Source organism: Anas acuta, chromosome 5 (genome assembly GCF_963932015.1).
Source record: "Anas acuta chromosome 5, bAnaAcu1.1, whole genome shotgun sequence".
Lineage (NCBI taxonomy): Eukaryota > Metazoa > Chordata > Aves > Anseriformes > Anatidae > Anas > Anas acuta.
In genome coordinates, this window is record NC_088983.1 from 49,738,063 (window position 1) to 49,758,958 (window position 20,896).

The 20,896-nt window shown below is 38.0% G+C and overlaps 1 protein-coding gene across 4 annotated transcripts in view; it reads right to left on the reverse strand.

The window, feature by feature from the left end:
- The window catches only part of RAG2 (recombination activating 2), a 486,146-nt gene that overhangs the window by 88,392 nt on the left and 376,858 nt on the right, over positions 1–20,896 (reverse strand). For 2 of the 4 annotated variants that reach the window (XR_011097263.1, XR_011097264.1), the window contains one exon: positions 19,163–19,730. The exons of the other annotated variants lie outside the window; for them this stretch is intronic. The gene's annotated coding sequence lies outside the window, so the exon portion shown is untranslated. Of the gene's footprint in view, positions 1–19,162; positions 19,731–20,896 lie in introns of those variants that run through there. 4 annotated transcript variants of the gene reach the window in all.

The following is a 20,896-nucleotide window of genomic DNA, read 5'->3' on the forward strand; positions in this document are numbered from 1 at the left end:
CTGTAGGCTGATGCTGTCACCAAGTCATTTGACCGGGCGCCTTTCCCCCTCATCTGCAGTCCAACCACAGCTCTCTTTCCCTGACTTCTAAAGAGTGCTGTAAAGCTTAATTAGTACAAAGCCCTCTGAGCAGAGATTAAAGGAGAGCAGTGGTGGATGTTCCCCCTCCTCCAGCTTCAGGGCTGAGGCTGGTGCAGAGGATTGCTCTTCCTCAGCTGGAGCCAGGTTAGAGCACAAGGTAGCCCGAGAGAAACCCCTGGGGTGAGAGGGTCCTGGGAGGGATGGGATTTTCAAAAGCATACAGAGCTGGCCCTGCTCCATCTCAGCTGGGCTCAGTTGTAAATGCTGCCTTGTAAAAACACGAGCAGAATTAGGGCAAGGGCTGAACCCACTGTGACAGTAAGAAAAAACCTTGGATCTAAGAGAAGTCCTGAGGGAAACCCTCAGCACAAAGCCCTGCTCCCTTGGTAGGAAGCCACTGGCTGTGTTTTAACAAAAATTGTATACATGAATCAACAACTTATTTTCATAGGGTTAAAACCTGAGCCATGAACACCTTGTTGTCTAAAGTGCATCCTGAAATTCCACCCTCAAGTCAACAAAACATCAGGGGTAGGACCAGGTTTCTTTTCCACATTATTGTATGATAGAAGTCCCTGGGAAATGCATGTGGAAATTGTTTCTGGTAGTGCCCACAGGTGAATGAGTGATGTAGAAAAAACCCTTAGAAGTCCAAGGAGAATAAAGGAGAAGATGTGGCTTCTGTACACATGTCACAGAGGGGAGGGTGAGAAAAATTCTGGTCTTGTTACTTTGATGTAAGTCAGGCATGATTGCCACAGATTATTACTACTATTTAGGTAAATACCAGTGAGAAATCAGAATCAGGCCCAGGATGGCTAAGAAGTGAGAGCAAGCAGATAAACATGAAAGGGTGCACGTTTATAGCTGGTTGTGCTAATGTGTTCTAATTAACAGCAGTAATAGGATTCACACAGCTAAATCCCTGTACATCACACTGAAAATTTACTCCTGATGCCTGCCTGCAAGGAGGTGCGTGGGGGAGGAGGCAGGGAGCGAGAGGAAGTAGAAGAATAATACAAATGACATTTCACCCTGCTCTTTCGGAGGAATCATCTCATAATTACTGAGCAGGATTGACAACTCCCTTTAATGTTAGATTTTCTGGAGAGGGCTCTCTTTTCTGGGGCTGGGGTAGCAGGGAGGAAGGGAGGGTGAACTGAAGGATTAATGTAGTCCGGTAAACAATGAAACCTGAATCTTGGTGGTTTAAAACTCCGGATAATCCTAGCAAGTTGTTAGCTGTGCAGTGGGATAATTTGAAATGTAAATGTGACATTCTCCTTGGTAAATTAACAAGACATGACTGCAGGCTCTCCTTGTTACTGCAGTCACATTCAAAGAGTCACTCGCTCTCTCTTCTCATCTAATGCTATGACAATAGGCAATCACCAGGAGCCTTCTTCAAATAAATATCAAATCAAGCCTTCACCATATACAGAAGTGACATATGCGCTGAATTATCTTTTATTCATTTTGCCCAGAATCTTGTTGCTATAAACACATTATAACAGGATGATGCAGCTAGGATGCTGTCCTCTCTCCTTCATCCCCTTGACACCAATTTCTTGCACACTTCCACAGAATAATGGGGAGAAGGTATCTAATTCATGGTTATGAAACCAAGATTTAAAGTTTATTATGCAATTGCCTAAAATAAAATGGGAAGGATTGATTTTGCTTTGTTCAGGAACGTCTTGAGGGATTTCTTTTTAGTTATTATTCTATTGTTTTAAAATCTGTTAGAAAAATGTGCTGGCCTGACACATCAACACCATAACAATCATAATTTATCAAGCCAGATGCTATGATATCTGCACGATACAACTCTTGCAAATTAAATCTGTCCAGAAAGTGGGGGCATATCCTTCTGTTCTTCAAATATAAGTGGGTGGCAGTGTTTAAACTTGCAGCTTCCCATTTTCTTGTGGATGATCAGGGCAAGGGAACACTAGAGAGATGGTTCTTGCACTCTATCTTGTCCCAGACTTATGGCAGTTTAGTGTGAACTTAAGTCTATAGTCCCTCAAGGATGGTCATCTGGGAATAGCTGGCATGCATATATCACAAGCTTCCTCTACTCTTAATGCCTTGCCTCCCACGTGCCTTTTAGGCTTTCTTCAGCCTTCAGCTCACCACTAAACTATCTCTGGAGATGTGTCAGAGTGGGAACACCCAGCAAGTACAACCAACCTCTGAGCAGCAGCAGTTCTTAGTAGTAAGGGTTTATTTTTCTCAGAATGTTTGCAGGGTACCTCTCACATTATTAAGCGTATAGACAGGTGTAGAAGGATCTTCCTTGTGCACCTGATCAATGGCTCCACAATAGTGAGAGCTTAGCTTGTAACCCATAAGCTGTCCAAAGAAAGCTTCTTGCCAAGCTTGCTGTGCTATTTTGGACAGCCACGTAGACATTGCCTCAACCTGCTGATCAGCCCTCCATTAAACTTGTGACGTGGTAGTACACTACATGCTCAAGCACAGACATATTCTTCAGAAAGAAGTGCTGATCTTTGCAAAGCTCCAAGGAGTGTTATTGTGGTCATATGTACCTGCAGTAGAGAGATAGCTGTTTTCTGCCCATGGCACTGGTATTACTTTTCATTTGTATTTTCACAAATATGACAGAGATCAAGGTGTCTGAAAAAAAATATTGGAGAGGAACCATTGCCAGTGCTTTAGCCTTCTCATTAATCTCTCAAAGCTAAATTGCTCTACAATAGAAGCTGGCCAGTTATCAACAGCAATCCTTTCCCAGAGGGTTTCATGTAACTTAAGCTTTGCCTATGTGCTAAAATGGCTTCACTTGAATACTACTTTCTGTGTGCTAGCACAAACTCTCATGTGTCTAAACAGATACTTCTTTTCCATGGGTGATTTTATGGACTTCCATCATAGTCATTACTCCATTTCAAAAGTGGATTTTTCTTTCTGTATTGTGGGTAAGGAAACTAAGTGGTACAACCTGTTGCATACTTGCCAAAATTTTAAGATTTCTAAGTATTTTGCTAATCTTTTGGACAAACTCGCCCCCAGTCCCATAAAAGGGACTGGGGCATAGACATCTCTAGGTGGAAGCAAGACAGTGATGACTGCACTAACAGAAACCATCTGCATCCCCTCCACGGCAACCCCTTACAGCACAATACCATTTTGTGCCAAGTGGGGGACAAAGGGTTTAGAAATAAAGTAATCTCATTTCCTGGCCTGGTTAGGCATGGTAACAAAACTGACTCCAGTTCAAATATTCATCATAAACCCTGTATTTTCAGAAGAGTTACAGACATGGATTTTCAGTGCTGCGGATGAGACAGTAAACTAAGGACAGTGCTTTCTGACTTCATTATCTGATCAAATGCCATTTAAAATTCCCTTGATCTTTTCTCAAAGGGAAGACATGAGTCTCTGTGTTTACATGCCTTGCCAAAATAACGTGGGTGCTAGAGATCTGGAGCAGTTCTACTATTTAAACAGGACCTCACAATCTGTGACTCGGAGCGGCTGCTCCCAGCCCCACAGTGGCTGATAAGGAAAGTCATTAAAAACCAGGCCTCCACGTGCTCAGGGTGCCTCGACTGACCATGGATGAAGCTGCTGGCAGTGAGAGCTCAGCTTCCCAGTGCAGCTGCAGTACACAGCAGCTGTGTAACTCTGCTCTTTCTAGGCAAGGAGACACAGCACGGCATTGTCCCCAGAGAATGAGCTCGCCTGATGAACCCATCTTTTTGTCACATTAGTGTAATTCTTGGCTGTGGCCAATAACCCTGCTGATTCTCAGAGCACGCAGACCCTCTGCGCCATGCTTTACCAGCCTTTAATGGCACTGACAATGCCACAGAGGCCATATGCTGTGAGGCTCAACTAATGCACATTTGCAAAAATAACCCTTCGGGATCTGAGGCAAGAAAGAGCTTACAGAAATGCAAAGTAGAATAGCCTGGTGGTGGCCACTATTGTTAATAATTTCACGATTGATTTCAAACATAGCGGTTTTATTTCATGATTGAAATTTGCCCTTGTGTTTGACAGGAAGCGGGCAACATCAGAGAAAGCATTGAAGTAAATGTGTGCACTCACTACTAGAACACACATGTTGACAAGTTGTTTTAAAATTCAAAAAGAATTTTTAATGTAATATCCTAGCACAGCAGTCAATTGATATATACTGGCTTGTGATCTGCAAGTTAAAGATGCTGATTAACTATGATGCAAGAATGCTTTAAAGTAAAACCCTTTGATTTCCATATTTTCTGGCAGATATAAACTAGTTATTGAATAACATTTGCATGATTTGTCTGTTTTACATCCTTAATCAAATTAAAAGATTTAAAGGAAAATGTATTATTTATAAGGGCTTTATGTAACAGGGTTTCATCTTTGCCTGTTGAGTATTTACATTAATTACAGATATTTTGACAGAAGTTGACACTGTCCAAAGCCTATGTAGAAGGAAAATATAGTCAAGAGTGGTTAACAAATCTCCTCAACTGTTGGAATATGAGAACAGTAACAAAGACAGTCTGCTGAGGTTCTACATTTGTCAGATACTTCAGATACTTCATACTCTGCAATGTTTTTCCTTGCATGTGCTGCTATGTTACAGTTGAAAGTTTTGTGCTTCTCCTCCACTATGCAAAAATAAGAACTTACCCATTGCATAGTTTATTTTCATCTGGGTTATTGGACATTATACTCAAATGCTGATGTTAAAATTGAAACACATCATCAATAGAATTACATACCTAATAAATATCAGAATCAAATGAAAAGGGGTTCTCTAGTAGATGAGTTTTCAAAGAAATGCAGTAGCACCTCAAACACTGTGTAAATTGTATTGCAAGAGCAAGAACAAATTACCTTTTTCATCACTGGAAAGACTGTGTATGTAAAATTAGAAATTAATTAACTTTTGTCCACAAGACCATCGAGTAAATCCATTTACATTCCAAATCATCCATTCTTCATGCTTGGGTGAGTTCTCAAACAGTTTTAAAATTTTATTTTATTTTTTGTAAATGGTTATCCTACATTCATTCCTGTGCTATATATCACGTAGTAAGTACAATGATTTACAAACCCCATAAAATCAAATGTCTGTTTTCATTGACTTGTGCAGAACTTTAATATTGATATGGTTTCATTCAATTTGGTTTGGCTCAATCTTTTTCCTCCTGTCTCCCTCAGTTCCTAAATACTAAATGACAGATTTAGTGACCATTGGACAAACCAATTGATTTGATTTGACATCCATGTTCCAATAAATATGACACTGTTATTATTTTTCCTTTAGACAGTTGAAAAGAAAGATATTTAATCTTATGACAAAGCGTCACTGCAGTGACTTCAGGATCAAAAGAACACGTGAAGCAGTTAGACTGCATCAAGAGCAAGGACAAATGAGCACATATACATGGTCAAAATACAGAAGAGGTCACACACACCCAGCACAATACACAGGCCACGCTCTGTAGTGCCCAGCTGTAGTACGACCATTCAGCTTTCTCAATTCTTGTCACAGAAAGAACTTTGTTACAGAAGTCTCTTCATGGTCAGATGGTCTCCTAAGAGACCACCTTTCATAATGGAAGTTGTGCTTGCACAACTACCAAATTTGCTGTAGAGTCTAAATCAGACACAACTGCTTTTTATTTGGATTTTTAACAGGTGTTACACTGGCAAAGCCCAAGAACCTGCCTTTGAAAATGGGAGCTACTACCACAAGAATGATTTGAGCACTCACAAAGCCATGGTTTTGATATGCTGCTCCAGCTCTGGAGGATGGCTTGCTCATGCTGTATACTGTAATTCTACATTCAAGATGTCAATGGGACTTCCTGTGTTCATTCCAACAGGAACAGGATTAAGCATAGGACTATCAATATTTGAATATGCCAATATTTATTCCCAGCAAAATCCATGACAAATGCACAATGACACAAGGAAGACAGATCCAACTGGAAAGAAAAACTGTATAAACAACCATTGCTGGGCTTGCTGTACTGCAGAAATGAGACCAAATTTGAGTCCAAGCATCTTACAAGATCTCCTCCTATCATAACCAATTTCTTCCATCCCATATACAGGAAAGATATAAACCTCTTACCTCAACACCCAATTCTTTGCATATATTTGAGGACAGAGGAATCTGGTAGTTGAAGCAAGTATGGGAAAGATTTAGTAGAGAAAACAACAAAAAATTGTGACAAGAGAAGGTAACAGCCTCCACACACAGTTTTGTGTGACTCACAGTGCACATTTCTTTGAGCTGCTATGACCAACCAAGACAATCTGCATCCAGGAAACAGGCTTATCACCAAGCCTCTCTACAAAAACAGAGATCCCCTCAGCCCTTTGTTAGGGTTTTCAAAAGCTTCAAAGACTTCTTTACCATGAATCTGTGTGAATCAGAAAGGGAGAAAATGTCTAAGAGGCATGGACATTCAGTGGTCCTGCCTTGTCCCTCTCTCGCTCCACATTCTTTTCAAGGGAAAGGTCAGGGAATATTTTACCTCTGACTTTCTCTCAGGTTCTTGACAAAGGTCAGTGATAACTGTTGTTTTAATGCACCACCATAATTATAGCATATAATGATGCCAGCATCATTAAAAGTGGAATGATTGTTGTGAACAAAACCACTTATATTTGCAACAGTGTCTGCCCTGAGGAGACTTGTCTGCATTACACGAATGGTAAAATTATTCTGCTATAGTGGTGACAGTTTTTTTTTTTTTTTCCCCCCCATGGATAAATCTTGGTGAGTGACTGATCCACATAAACAAACAAGACTCTGAATGATTTACATGAAGACAGTTCTGTGAAACTGACTCATCACAGCGCTTACACTTAAACAGAATCATGAAGAACTTGCATTATGACAATTTTGTGAAGACAAAACTAAACTGAACAACTAACAGATTCTGGTCCAGCAGGACGAACACTGCTGTAGGACTCAGAAGACTGCAGGATACACTTGGCATGGACCATGCTTGACTATTGACTGTGCTTGACTGATGACCAGTTAAGTTGCTTCCCTTGTCTTGGCCTTATTTCCTAACATGTAAGAGGGATATTGAAACTTATTTTAATTATAAAGTGCTCTCAGTTTCCTGGCTGAAAGTTTTCTTTAAAAGCTAGTCATTCTTCTTTTTAAACCTAGGTGTTTAGAAAATTCCATATCAAAACCAGATCAATTAGTCTATTTTATTTTGTCCTCACTCAATAGTGGTCAATGATTGATTCATCAGGAACTAAATAATTTTATAATCCATGTAATTGCGTTATAGATAAAAATAATACCGAAGCAAGAACTCTTCTTCCTGACTCAAGCTGATGATTGGTTTATACTTAGAAGATTATGGACTGATGGCTATTATAATTTTATTCTACCTACAGTTTTTTTTTTATTTTTTTATTTTTTACAGTATTCATATGTCTACAATCCTCTTTTAGAATCTTGCTAAGCTAGTTGCCTCAATAATTCACTTTACATTTGCTCTGGTTCTAATATAGGTGAAGATTTGTAATATTCAGCACTCGTTCCAAAGCTCATCTTCTTGGTACTTCAAAATTCACAAAGAGCCTTGCCTCAAGGTTGTTAGTCATGGCTTCTTGGAAAATGTTGTGTGTATACATAATAAAACGAGGACATTAAACAGCATCCCAAGTTTAGCAGTATGCCTACTGTATAATGCAATGCCTTGTTTACAAGGTAGTACGAATGAACACACATCTATTAACAAAATTAATGATGAACAATTGCTGTAATTTCTCCTTGCTTGGAAAATACCTCTTGCAAATAAATTGAGTTAATGGTAGCTTGCTGATTGGCTTTATTTTGCAAACAAGACAGTGAACAATGTTAACGAATTCACATCAGTAACATTAAGATTGTGGTACATGCAGCAATACAAATTTGTGGGCTGTTACGGGGAGTGGGTGTAATCATATAACTGCCAGAGGATCTTTTTGTACAAGACATTGTGCCTTCACCTCTGAGGTGTGTATTTACAGTAGCGTAGTAGAAATGGCTTAGTACAACAAAAGCTATTCATCTACTCTGTGGAGGAAACTGTAAAATACTCATTGCATCAGTGACCAGGAGTCAAATGCAGTGATGACAATATTTACTACTTATGTAAAAAGAACAGTGTCTTTGTTAGCATGTGTGGAGTAAGCATGGAAAAGTGTCCATGAGAAAGAACTGTGGTGTGTTCCCACAGTCTGCATGTGTACTTACAACCTTTTGTTCTACAATTAGGCCTTCCCAGAAAGAGGTGTATTTTGAAGTAAGAATAATGGCCAGAAATAAATAAGTAAAATAAATTAATAAGAATGGAAACAAATGGGCTTTCCTAATTTTCAGCATTAGAGAACTCCAGAGCTGATCCTTGGCTGGATGTGCTTCTCTGCCTAATATACAGAAAATTTGTTTTGACTTTCAATGGGATAAATACATTGGTTTGGGAAATATTTAGAAACATTTGTAAGAATATTTGCTTTATGAATGTATCGAGTAAAGTATACCCTATTCAAACAGATCCCTGAAACACCAGTATAGCCTTTGCTTCCAGGCTGACATCAGGGAAGCTTGAGACATTTCAAGCCTTGCTCTAGAACCTGGTCTAGACTACATCAGGAAATGATTAGTCACAAAGCAACACTGAGGAAAGTGTGAAAAACATTGGATAGGTAACTCCTCTATGTTATGGAGCCTTATAGGGTAGCATTTTACTCTAACCTCCTTTGCCTTCTCTGTTATGAATGTACAAGTACATGCACACACACAAATGGAAAGTTACAGAACTAACTGTGATCAGAAACAGTCTGTGAAGAAGTACCTGGATCTCTTATCAATCAAGTTCTTTCTCAGCAGGATATTGACCTTCTCTGAAGTTACAAAACAGGACTCTAAGAAAATCTGAACAAAAAGACATCGCTTTGCTAAAGAGATAGATGGCAAGGACCAGAGACTGAGACGGAAGGCAGCATGAAGCTAATAAGTGATCCGGGGTGTCTGAGCATCATATGCACTCATACACTGTTTGCATGAGAAAGCACGTCTTCGGCAAGTATTCATTTCCTTTTTTTTTTTTTTTTTTTTTTTTTTTTTTGTTTTGTTTTGTTTTGTTTTGTTTTGTTTGTATTCTATTATTATATTTCCTCATTTGTAAGTTAATATGTTTGTGAAAAGCAGCAATCCTGCAGAATGAAATTCTCCAGATATGCCCCAAAGTGTGACACGACTACCTGAATAGTCTGAAATTTTCCCATTTAATGGCCCATGAGCCCACTCTGCTGACTACGCTTCAGAAAAAACTAATCTCCATTGTGTCCTGTTTTCCACATGAGTCTGTCAGAAAAAAAAAAAAAAAAGGTAGGTAGTTTCCACTTTTCTTTCTCTTGGGATTATTTTTATGATTTGGTATTTTCTTTCATGAGATATGCTGAAGTCATAAAATGCATTTCGTAGTGACCACCACACAGGGTGGCAGGCAATTCATTCTGGGCTACTATTCACTGACAGATTGCAAATTTACAAATTGCTTACAAATATTTGCTTCTTATTGCTTTTATTTAAACAACTACACATTGTTTTTCTAAAGAATATACAAATACAGAGTTTGCAAGGTAGTGCCTCTGCACATCGGTCTCCTAAGCAAGGAAGTGGACAAAAATCATTCTTAAGCTCAGAATTGATCATTGAAATGCAGCACAGATTTCCAGAGTAGGCCAAGAACCAAAATAATATATACCACATAAAATAACTAAATATAATGGCTTAAAGGAAAACAAACTGCTAAACAAGAGAAAATAAAATACTAATCAGGTAAAGTTGGGAGGAAAGTTAAAAATAATAATAAAAAAATGCTCTCATAGTGGGTGATTGCATATTACAGGGATTAATTGGTTAAGCTTTTCAGCTTTTGAAGAACTGTTAGACCCAGCCCTCCAAATCCATGTCTGACAGGAATAGCCTGTAGTCCCTGTAACTGCAAATAAATTAATTTTGAAAGGAAAATTACTCACTTGGAATTTAAAATCAGACATTTAGCAATGAAAATGTTGACATGGGCACGTAATTGCTTTCTGACAAATGGCTAAATAAAAAGTCCTGCCTGAAATCTATAATGTTAATGTTGCCATTCTGGTGTCTCTTTTTGCCTCTGTCTGTGGGACCAAATCCTGTATCCTGAAACCGGAGGTGGGAAAGCCTTCCCAAGTCTGATGGCAAGATACCAGACAAACTCTGAAATGGCTGGTCTCTCTGAAAGAGTCAAACTAGGCACCACCTCAAAAGCACTCTACATGTTTCTTGTAGCCTACCATGCTTAGTAATGTAACTACCTGAAATCTGCCAAGAGAGCAAATGCCAGCTGAGGCTCTGAGACAGCTGAAAAAACGTACTCTTCCGTGGTCCTGGGACTAAATATGAAGACCCTGGAATCCCTTACTGGGAGTTTGGCTTAGCATCAGGAGGTTGAAGAGCTTGCTTTACATCAGCCATGACAACCTGTAAATACAAAGCCCAAATCCTCTTTAAAAAATCAAACCTTTTTTTTTTTTTTCTTTTTCCCCAAGTAATTTTGTGTGTCAGTGAAATTCATATATATTACAGAGAAAATGGAAAAGGCTGTTCATTGTTCATTAATGAAGTACAATTACAGGTATAAAAGGAAACGATTTTCTTAATGTCTGTTATACTCCTGTGATGTGATTGATGGTTGCTGTTACTAAAACAACAGAGAAAAATCACTTAATAAGAAAATAATCTTTTTGTTAGGCTGGAAAGATGTCACAGGAATTGCTTTCCTCTAAAGCATGCATTCTTGCTACAGACCCCCAGAGGATTTCAGGGTTTAATTGCCACTCTGTTCTTTCTATATAAAGGAACCCAACCCAGTGAGGAAGCAGAAGCACACTGGAGATCTTCCAGGTAAAAAGGGAAAAAAGAGGATCCTTGCACTGCAAAGATTAAACTCAGAGAAGGTTAATATGCAGTTATCTGTGTAATCTGTCCATCCATCTCTGCTCCTAATTGACTTCATTAAATGAAACCACTTTTAAAATGGGGTCTGATGAATGGGATTGAATACTATGATTGCCTGTGAGAGTAGGAGAATGGACTCTACATCCCTTTCAGTGCCGCGTTTCTATGACTACTGCTGTGACTAGGAATCAGACAGAAACAGGCTGGCCTCCCTGGTGTGCCTATCGTCATGGTATCTAGGTACCACTAAATATAATTCCCTTCTGTTAAAAGAAATGGACTTTGTGTCATGTAAAGAGTAAATAATATTAATTTTAATAAAGGTCATTCGGAGAAAAACAGCTAGCTTTGATCATTATCATGAGAATATTTTTTAAACCTATTTGCCACAACATTTATTTCTGCATATTTTTCTTAATGTAATTGTTTGCTATTAAAAACACTGAGTTAGAAATAAATCTGTTTGGACTTACGAGGTGGAAAATGAATACACAAAGTATTTTCTTAGAAGAAAATGTACTTTTAAAATCCTATTATTAATATCTTCAGAATAATCATTGTTTTATGGCACCAGTGTCTCAACTTGTCATCCTTGTGTATGGTATTATGGTTTATCTTGTGCAGAGGTCTGGAGATGATGTCTATCAATGGAATTCTCTTGGCAGTAAAATATAAGTATGAAAAAACAACTATTATCATGTAGTGATAATAGTTGTATATAAATAATAAACACCTCCAAAAGTAGAATTAAGGACTCTTGAAGCCAATTAATTTTAGTTGGTGGTATTTGCCTAAGCATTCATCATTGTAGGTAGTCCTTGACCATTATCTGGCTGATAGGTGAATGGTACATTGCAAAGGTCTGGGAGCAAACTACATTGCCACACACAGGGTGTGGAGCAGGGACTGCATGACTTTGGGTTATGACTGAAGCTCTCTCTTGCATGGAGATAAACTCTGACAGAAGGTGCTCAATGAGTTGTTGCCATCTGACAGCTCATAAAGGAAACCCCTTACTGACAAATTTACTGCTATTTTTCCATCCTTTAATCTTCCTCCAGTCTAGAGGAGCAGAATCATGCGGCTGAGAATGAAGAAAAAATTACCAGCTATAAAAACATCACATACTTGTTACCTCCCATTGCTAGTTTGCTTTGAACCTCTCATTAAGCCTTTTGTCCAAAAGGTGTGCCTCACACCAAGCCCTGGTACACTGAGAGAAATGACTCAGTTCAGTGACAATAATAGCATTTACCAAGATTTCCCCCAAAGAGAAGGTGCTGTCATAACAGATGCCCAGAGCTTGCAGATATATTGATGAAAAAGAGAGCAGATGATCAACCGGGGCAACGTTAAAAGTGTTGAGAGGCAGTATATCTTCCATTAACGATTTTCAGGTGCACATTCCAATAAACCAAGCCACAGCAGTATCTTGACAAGGTTTTACTACTTTGAATGGAATATTCAGACAGAAAGATGACAGATGATTTTAGAAAAGTACAATTAAATCGGTATTGAAAATGGAGAAAGTTGATCAAAGAACAAAGAAAGAATTGCATTAAAATTAATCATCCCAAGGTTGTAAAATCACTTGTAAACCCTCAGCAATGAAAGATTAAATGAGGAGGAAGTTAATGTTTTAAATCAATTTAAATTTTCCAGTAGAGAACTTGATAGTTCCAACAGACTTTGGCCTCTCAGAATATTTACTACAGTTTCAGGCAAGCCTTGTCAAACCATAGGCAGCTGAAAAAGTCATCAAATAAAAATAACTAATGTTAATTAGTTAAGCAAAAGCTCAGGGTTATTAAAAACACACACAAAACCAACAAAGACAGACAAACCAACTCATAACCCTAAAACCTGATGCATATTTAACCAAGAAGAATATCGGTCTTTTCAGAGAAGATCTTTGTTTATAGCTATTGAAGTTACTGGCATGGACCATGCTGCTTAATAATAATCAGATGAATGATAGTTCTGATATATTCATTAGCAGATCTCTGGTATTTAAAATCACGATGGAGCAGAAACAGTATTATGGATGCATTCAATATCAGTATAGAGTTGTGAGATTGCTCTGACATACATTCCACTTATATTTTTGTCACAATTGATTATGTTGAAAAGCTCTGGAAGTAATAACTTTTAACGACACAGCATTTATTTTTCCAAGGAAGCTTGAGCTATAGTTTAGCAACCCTACATTTCTCAGGGAAGATACAGCAGACTTTTTTAAACACATGCTCTGAAGAAGATTTTTTTCTACACTGTTTGGTGCTGGCCACTGCTGGAGAAAGGATAACAAATTAAATGGCTCATTGATCTGTTCCAGCACAGAAAATCCTAGGTTTCTCTGTATTTATTGTAGCTGGTACTCTTCAATACCCAAAGGCTTAATTTAACACCCTCAACAACTTCATATGAGAACTTGAGAGAATCCTTTGAAATAAGGACATTCCTGTAAGAGAGCAACTTCTGCCACAGCCACACATCCTATTTGATTTCTGTGAAGAAAAATTCTGAAATTCGCATTTAGAAAAATTCTTGCTTATGCTTGGATTAATAGTCAAGGCTTCAGCATTAGGTCTAGGGTCAGTTTCAGCACCAATGATCCTAGTGCAAATAAAATGATTTACTGTGGTATGACATTTGTTTGGTAAGATACACAGTGCATAAATTCATCTCTTTCAAAAGAGTTATTTAGAGGCACATCATATACCACTTAAATCCCATTTCTTAGAAAACTTGTGCCATAGTCTCATGCTAGTCCTCTGTGTGAGGTAAGTGTTGGTCAATAAAATTTGCTGTTGCTATTGTTTAGTCCTAGGCTGTCTGCATAAAAGCTTATACTTGATTAGTGTGTGCTTCACAGCAGATGCAAAACATTCATTAAAATGGATACCTCATTTGGAAAAAGAAAAGACTGTGGCATGACAAAATTTTAAGCAGGACTTTGAGTATTTTTAAGCAGGACATTGAGTATACAGTGATAATTATTTTCAAAAACTAATCTAATCTCTACTACTACATGGTAAAAACAATTAAAGACACCTGGTCACACCCTTTATCCAGCTATTGCCATACTGGCCTGAATGGAGCAGCAGCAGTGGATGTGAACAGTGGAACTGGCATTTCATTTATTGCACTTCAGTTATTACATCTATTGACTAACAAAATCCCTTAAACCTCACAAACAGGGTTAAAGAAAAACACCTGCTACTTAAACATTAAAAATGTGAGGAAATTTGTTTTCATTTTTGTGGAATACATAATTGTAGTGCATTTTAATATATATGGTCATTAACAGTTAATACAATCTCACTTTTAGTATCTACATACACACTTTAAAATAAATGTTTTATTGCATCTGAGTTAGTATGCATACGTAAGAAGATAGCGTCTAAACTACAGAGAATTTGAACTCCTCTCTTGAGACAGTCAAAGCTGTGTAATGGAAAATCACAACAGGTTATGTGAGAGGTGGTGAATCCTTTTTCTTCTGGTACATATATAAAGTGTAGTTGACCACTGATTATTCAACTGCTTTGGAATGACTTTTATGGTCTAAGGCATGGCTGTAGCACATCACTTTATTGCTCCTTTATACTGCCACTAACACATAAGTTTTACATTTTGCTGAACGGTGGTTAGAATATTTATTCTGAATTAGTTGTTCTCACTGAGACAGATTTACCTCTGGTGTAATTGTATGAAAGTCGATAGAGGAAAACTATGAAAAAACTTGGTCCGTTGAGCTTATTGATTAAATTTGATACATACAAATCACAAGCCATATTCTATCCCTGAACACATAGATTCAACTTATATTGTGCCTACTGAAAGCCATAAGTGCACATCTGTTACCAGAACATGGCTGAAAAATTTGTAACTCATTATCTTAACACAAACATAATTGTCTCTGGTGTGTAAACACAGCAATATCACAAGTTCTAATCTTGGGAAGAGTCACTGACCCCTTGTGTGAGTTCAGCAACTCACTTGGCCTCCTGTGCTTCAGTAAAACCCTGCTAAAATCTGTAAGTATCAAATCTGCAGGAAAAGGAGCAAGTCACTGACACTCAATTAAGCTATTATTTATAAATAATGTTCACTATTTCTATAAATATATCACATTATACCTGAAGTGGAGCTGCAGAAAGAACTAAGAAGATGCTAAAAATAGCTGGCATTACCACGCAGGTATGTTAAGAAAAAGGCGTGTGGTTAATGTTCAAGTTTGCTTTCTTCTAATGTGATATTATGAAGCAGAGCTTTGCAATTTAGAAGGCTTTAACATCTGATCTTTTGTCACGAGCTTCTAAGATTACTCAGATAAATTCTAGAGATCATTCCTGACAAAGTAAGCTTCCCTGCAAGGAAATCAAGCCTCTTCCATAGGTCTTCTAAAAATATTTTGTTCTCCTCACTTGGAAACATGAAATGTCTAAAAAGGTAAGTTACGAAGAAAGGTAGCAGCTAGGCTGTTTGCTACTGAGGTGCAAAGTCAATCAATATGGGGGAAGCATTTTGGGAATATTCTTCCTAATACTTCTAGAATATAGAAAGGGTGTAGAAAATGTTAAGTGTCCAACACTTAATTAATTGCTTTGGCATACTTAAGAGCTAATATACATTAGGGTGTAACTTGTTATTTCCCCCTTAGCATTTCCTTCTCATCACAAGGAAGATGTCCTTGGTAGTGCTTGAAATATGTTTTAAACCTCTCATACTATTTCTGCAATTGTGCTACACAGATGAGCATGATGGGTCTGTGCTGCCCCAATGAGAGGAGAGCTGTAGGATGTGTTCTGGTAGAGGTAAGGAGAGGAAATACAGCTCTGAATACTGGGCTGGAAGCCCTGACAGGGTTTAAAGACTGGCTTTGGTGGCCAGATACTGACCAAAACAATGAACTGACATATCCAAAGGCAAAATAGCCGCACTAACAAAAGCTGACACTTAAGAAGTTGTGCCAACTCATCAAACTGAGAAATGCAGAGGGTGAGAACAAGAGCCTTGTACAGGCTTTTCCTTTGATGCAGTCCAGGACACGGCTTTCTGGGCTGCAAGCTCCTGTTGCTGGCTCACATTAAGTGTTTCTGTGAACCAATACCCCCAAGTCTTCTCCTCAGGGCTGCTCTCAGCCCATTCTCTGCCCAGCCTGTATTTGTGCTTGGGATTGCCCCAGCCCATGTGCAGGAACTTGCAGTTGGCCTTGCTAAACCTCGTGAGGTTTCTGTGATTATTGAAGAAACTCAGTAGAAAGAAACCCTTTATATAAAGCTAAGGAAACGGCACTATTAGTATGACTAATACATGAGCATCCAAAATGTTAAAGCTGCTTTTCTTGGAGCATTAGAAATAGTAGAGCATCAAGTCTCAGTGAAAGGCCAAATACCTAAGAATCATTATTAAAAGTAATGATTTCAGTTAGTCTACTTCTACAATACAAGAAATAGCTACACCACAAATGAACTCTTTACAAGCATTCCTGATATTTCTCACCAGATTAATCTCTAGTTAGAGCAGACATGAATTATTTCCAGCCTGAGAACTAACCTGCCCAGCCTCTCCCTTCCTCCAAACAATATGGGTTGGAAGTTACAATATCAAGGGTAAGGCAGATCATAACAAAGCTCCTTTAATTCACTTGTATATCTGCTATTTGTGCCACCACAGGAGTGCAAGGAGTAGCGTGTGACCTCGGTTATAATATCAAAGGATTCATTAGCTGTTTACTATGTTGGCAATAACGCAGTTTATGACCTGGTTCTTTGGACTCTGAGCATCACATTCTCCATCTAAATGCTACTGATGTTTTACTGAGCTAAAGCTATGCCTAGACAAATGCAGGAGTCCTATCTAGTCTATGTGCTTACACTTACAAATACTGCAACATTTACCACAATTGCCCATAACTGTGACTAAACTGCATATATTGAAAGGTGCTATGTTTTGCTTCATTAAAAAACTACATAAGAGCATTTTTTCTCTTGATAGACCCGTGTAATCCAAATTTGTATTTTTCTGGTTAATATTATGCTTCTTCCTTCTCTGAACCATATCTCATAACAGAGAAAAGAGATTTAATACAAAAAAAGAAAGAGGAGCTGTATATTATTTTCAAGAAATAAAACTGCTTGCAGAATTGCTGCTGATTCCTATCTTTAAGAACCTGATAACAAGGATCTGAGTAAGCATTTTTTTAAATACATTTTAATGAAGTGACGAATGTGGAAAGATGCGCACCGAATTCCTTAGTGAATGTTGTGGAAATAAGAAAGAAAATATCAACCTCAAACCCAAACAAAAATAACTCTGGAGAGGAAAAGAAATTAATTTCAAGAACAACATAATACCATGCAGACCTGCTCTTACAGCAAACCATCAAGTTAATTTAATTCCGCAAACCCCATTGCTCCAACAAAATGTTGTTTAAATCAATTCATTCTTTCATTATGCCGCTTAAGAGTGCCATGAAGTGATGAGAAATTACTGAGATGACTTTCATGTATCAGAATCCCCTCAGTTTCACTTCATTTTCTATCCTGACATGCGATTAATGTGCTGCATTTGCATGCTAAAATAGTATATTTAATTGTAAAAGTGGTGGTGTTAAATTACCTTGCAATGAGTTTATTTTAAATGGTTCATTAAAGTTTTTTAAATAGCTTACTGCACGATTGCATCTCTGCACTGCTTTGATGTATTACATCTTCAGCCAATAGATGCAGTATAGGAAACCTTTACTTGTTATGCTATTTGCCCTTTCAACAGCAAAATTTGAGCTAAAAGCAGTTGCAAGCTCACAGGTTCACATTCAGCTAATTATAGCACTCGAGTGGAAGCCCACCCCTCTCCCACACCTATAATGTTCTTATCTGATTTTCCATCCTCTGGTAGCACACAATCAAGTCACACTATAATGCAGGATGTGATTTGATTAATGTCACTCATACATGTGCTCTTCCCCTACTTCCTCTCCATGGAAAGATAAAGTACACATAGATCTTTTCTCTGGAAAAAATAAAGTTCTGGGAATCTTCAGGTTGGCAAAGGCCAGGTTGAAGAGTATTTTGTTCTTAAAATACCACATATTAAGATTTACGCAATCCCATGAAATTTAGGTCCCGGTTTATTTATTTATTTTCGGTGAAAGGGAATAATTCAGTTGCATCAATTCACTACCAGTGATACTTTACATTACAACTTTATGCTTCTCTTTAGAATATGTACATATAGATACAAAATTATATTTACAAGAACCACAGAATCCTTTAGGTTGGAAGGAGCCTTAAAATCATCTCCTCCAACCCTCCCAACTCAAGCAGTGTCAGCTAAAACAGGTTGCTCAGGGCCCTGTCTAGTCAGGTTTTGAACGTCACCAAGGATGGAGACTCCACAGACTTTCTAGGCAATTTATTCCAGTGTTAGACCACACTCACAGTAAAAGTGTTTCCCTGTGTCCAGGGGGAACCTCCTGGTTTTTAAGTTGTGCCTTTTGTCACCAGTCATTACTAAGAGTCCTGTTCCCTCATTTAATTTCCCTATGCTGAATCTTCTGTTCTGCAGGCCGGAGTCTCAGCCCACTCATTATCTCTTTATATTAAAAATGCTCCAGTTCTTTACTCATTTCTGTGGCCCTGTGTCAAATTCACTCCAGTAAATCCATATCAGTCTTGTGCTCAGGAGCCCAGACCTGGAAACAACACTTCAGGTGTGAAAGAAACTCTGAGGAGTAGGGCAGAGCAGAGCAGACTGCTACCAGGAGCTGCAAAGGTGAGCTAAGGCAGCAAAGCCCCTCAGGAACCATCTTCCCCTGTTCTCTCCTATAACACCTACCTGTGTCTACCTTATGGATAAAAGATTTCTCTATACGTAAGAGCATTAGGCTTTCCTTTTCAGTTTACTCTGTATTTCCTAATTTTAGAGAACATGACCTGAAAGCTGCTGTAACAATCCAATTTTTAACTTGCTCTATGCAGATCTCTGTTGTCATTGCTCACATGAATATACTTGGAAACATAATGGGAGCCTCACTTCTGTCTCTTGATCTCAAAGGGAATTAAGCACTGAAATAACTTTGACAAGCCACACATTAGTTGTTAGCTTGAAGGATAACAGCCCTATTTTGATTCCTTGCTGTGTCTTTTTAGCAAGTATTTCACTAATGTGCACAAATAGTTGTCTATATTTAGGTCAGCTACATGCACTGAAATGTTGGTTTTATTCTATGGTGAGGAGGAAGAATATCACCCCTTAGGGAAGAGTATTGTATCATTAAACTAATCTATACTATTATATCCCTATTATCACTTCTGCATACATGCATTTTAAAATTAAAATAGTACATAGAGATACACATTTGGAAAATTGGTAGTATCACTGCTAATATCCACCCATTGGTATTGATTGGTATACTTCTTCCCTGACATTACCTAGCATATGCTGATTAATGTGAGGCAGATACAGAGAAAAGAAAGTTTCTCTGGTCTCTGCTGAAAGCAAAGACCACTGGTAGTGGATTGGGATAATCTTTCAAGTCTTGGTGTTAGGTTTGAGGTGTTCAAGATGGATTTGAAAATCAAGCAATTACTCTTTCAGGTCCCACATACATGGATGATCCATATTCAGGTTGCACTCTTCTGTGTGGTTTAAACTGCGAACTGCAAGAAGTGGAGTCATGGCATTGTGCACTATTTAGCGAATGAAAATACAAAAGACATGCAAGAAAATCTTGTTCAAGGGACTTGTAAAGTAAGATAGAAGAGGTTCAAGTTGAGCTTTCCGTACTGTTTTTGTATTTCTTGCAAGAACTTGTTCTGCTTTTAAAGATAACATCAATACCTTTTCACTTGCTCTGTATTCCACGTTACCCAGATGTATATTTTAAGGTGAACAACAAAAACTATCATTTATTGTTGTGAATGATGGTCTCAGCTTTAAGTCACACACAATCTCTACATAGTTATATGCTTCCATGACAAAGCTGCATTATACAATTACTCCTATGAACAGATGTTTATCAGCAAAAGGACACTGTTTTCACATAGTGAAAGTATCACTGCCCTTCCTTGGTACAAATGTGTACCACAGCCTGGACTGCCTGAAGCTATTTTGTCAAATATTGGTTTGATATTAATTATTGATTTAATATTATAGACAGGCTTTTGAATTTAGCCTCAGTGACAGTGGTAGAATTTTACTTCTTAGACTCTGAATAAGCTTTTCCAGTAAAAACAGATCTTATATATACATATACTTTTTTTTTTTTCAGGGGTGGAATGGAGAGAGGGACAGAAGGGGTATGCTACTCGAATGGTCTACCTAGCATGTAATTGCAGTACATATGTAGACAGTAAAGTTCTTGATGATGTATCTGCACAACAGTTTTCTAGGTAGTACCTGTGATTTTACTGAGAGATTTTTTTTTTTTTGTTAGTATTGCAGAAGTGACTTTCAGGTGATTTGTTTTCTATTGTTTGTGCAGGAAGAGTTTCAGTCCAAGCCTTTAAACATGCTCTGTCTGCTCTTAATGCAAGTACTCAATGACTCCCTGAATAGAAAATTAAAACAAACAAACAAGTGTCTAGTAAAATAATTAAATAATTTAAAAAACAGAAAACTTTCTTCCGTCTCTTCTTCTTTTGACAACAGGTATGCTTTGTGAATCTGGAAACTGCATTTTAGCAGGTGCTCTCGGTTGCTTTGTCTTTTACACAGAAGCAGGCAGAAGTCTCAACTTTTTCACCAGTTCATATTGGTTTAACTGCAGACTCTTCTAGCAGTCAGAAGGCAATGAAGGCCGAAACCATTAATGCTACA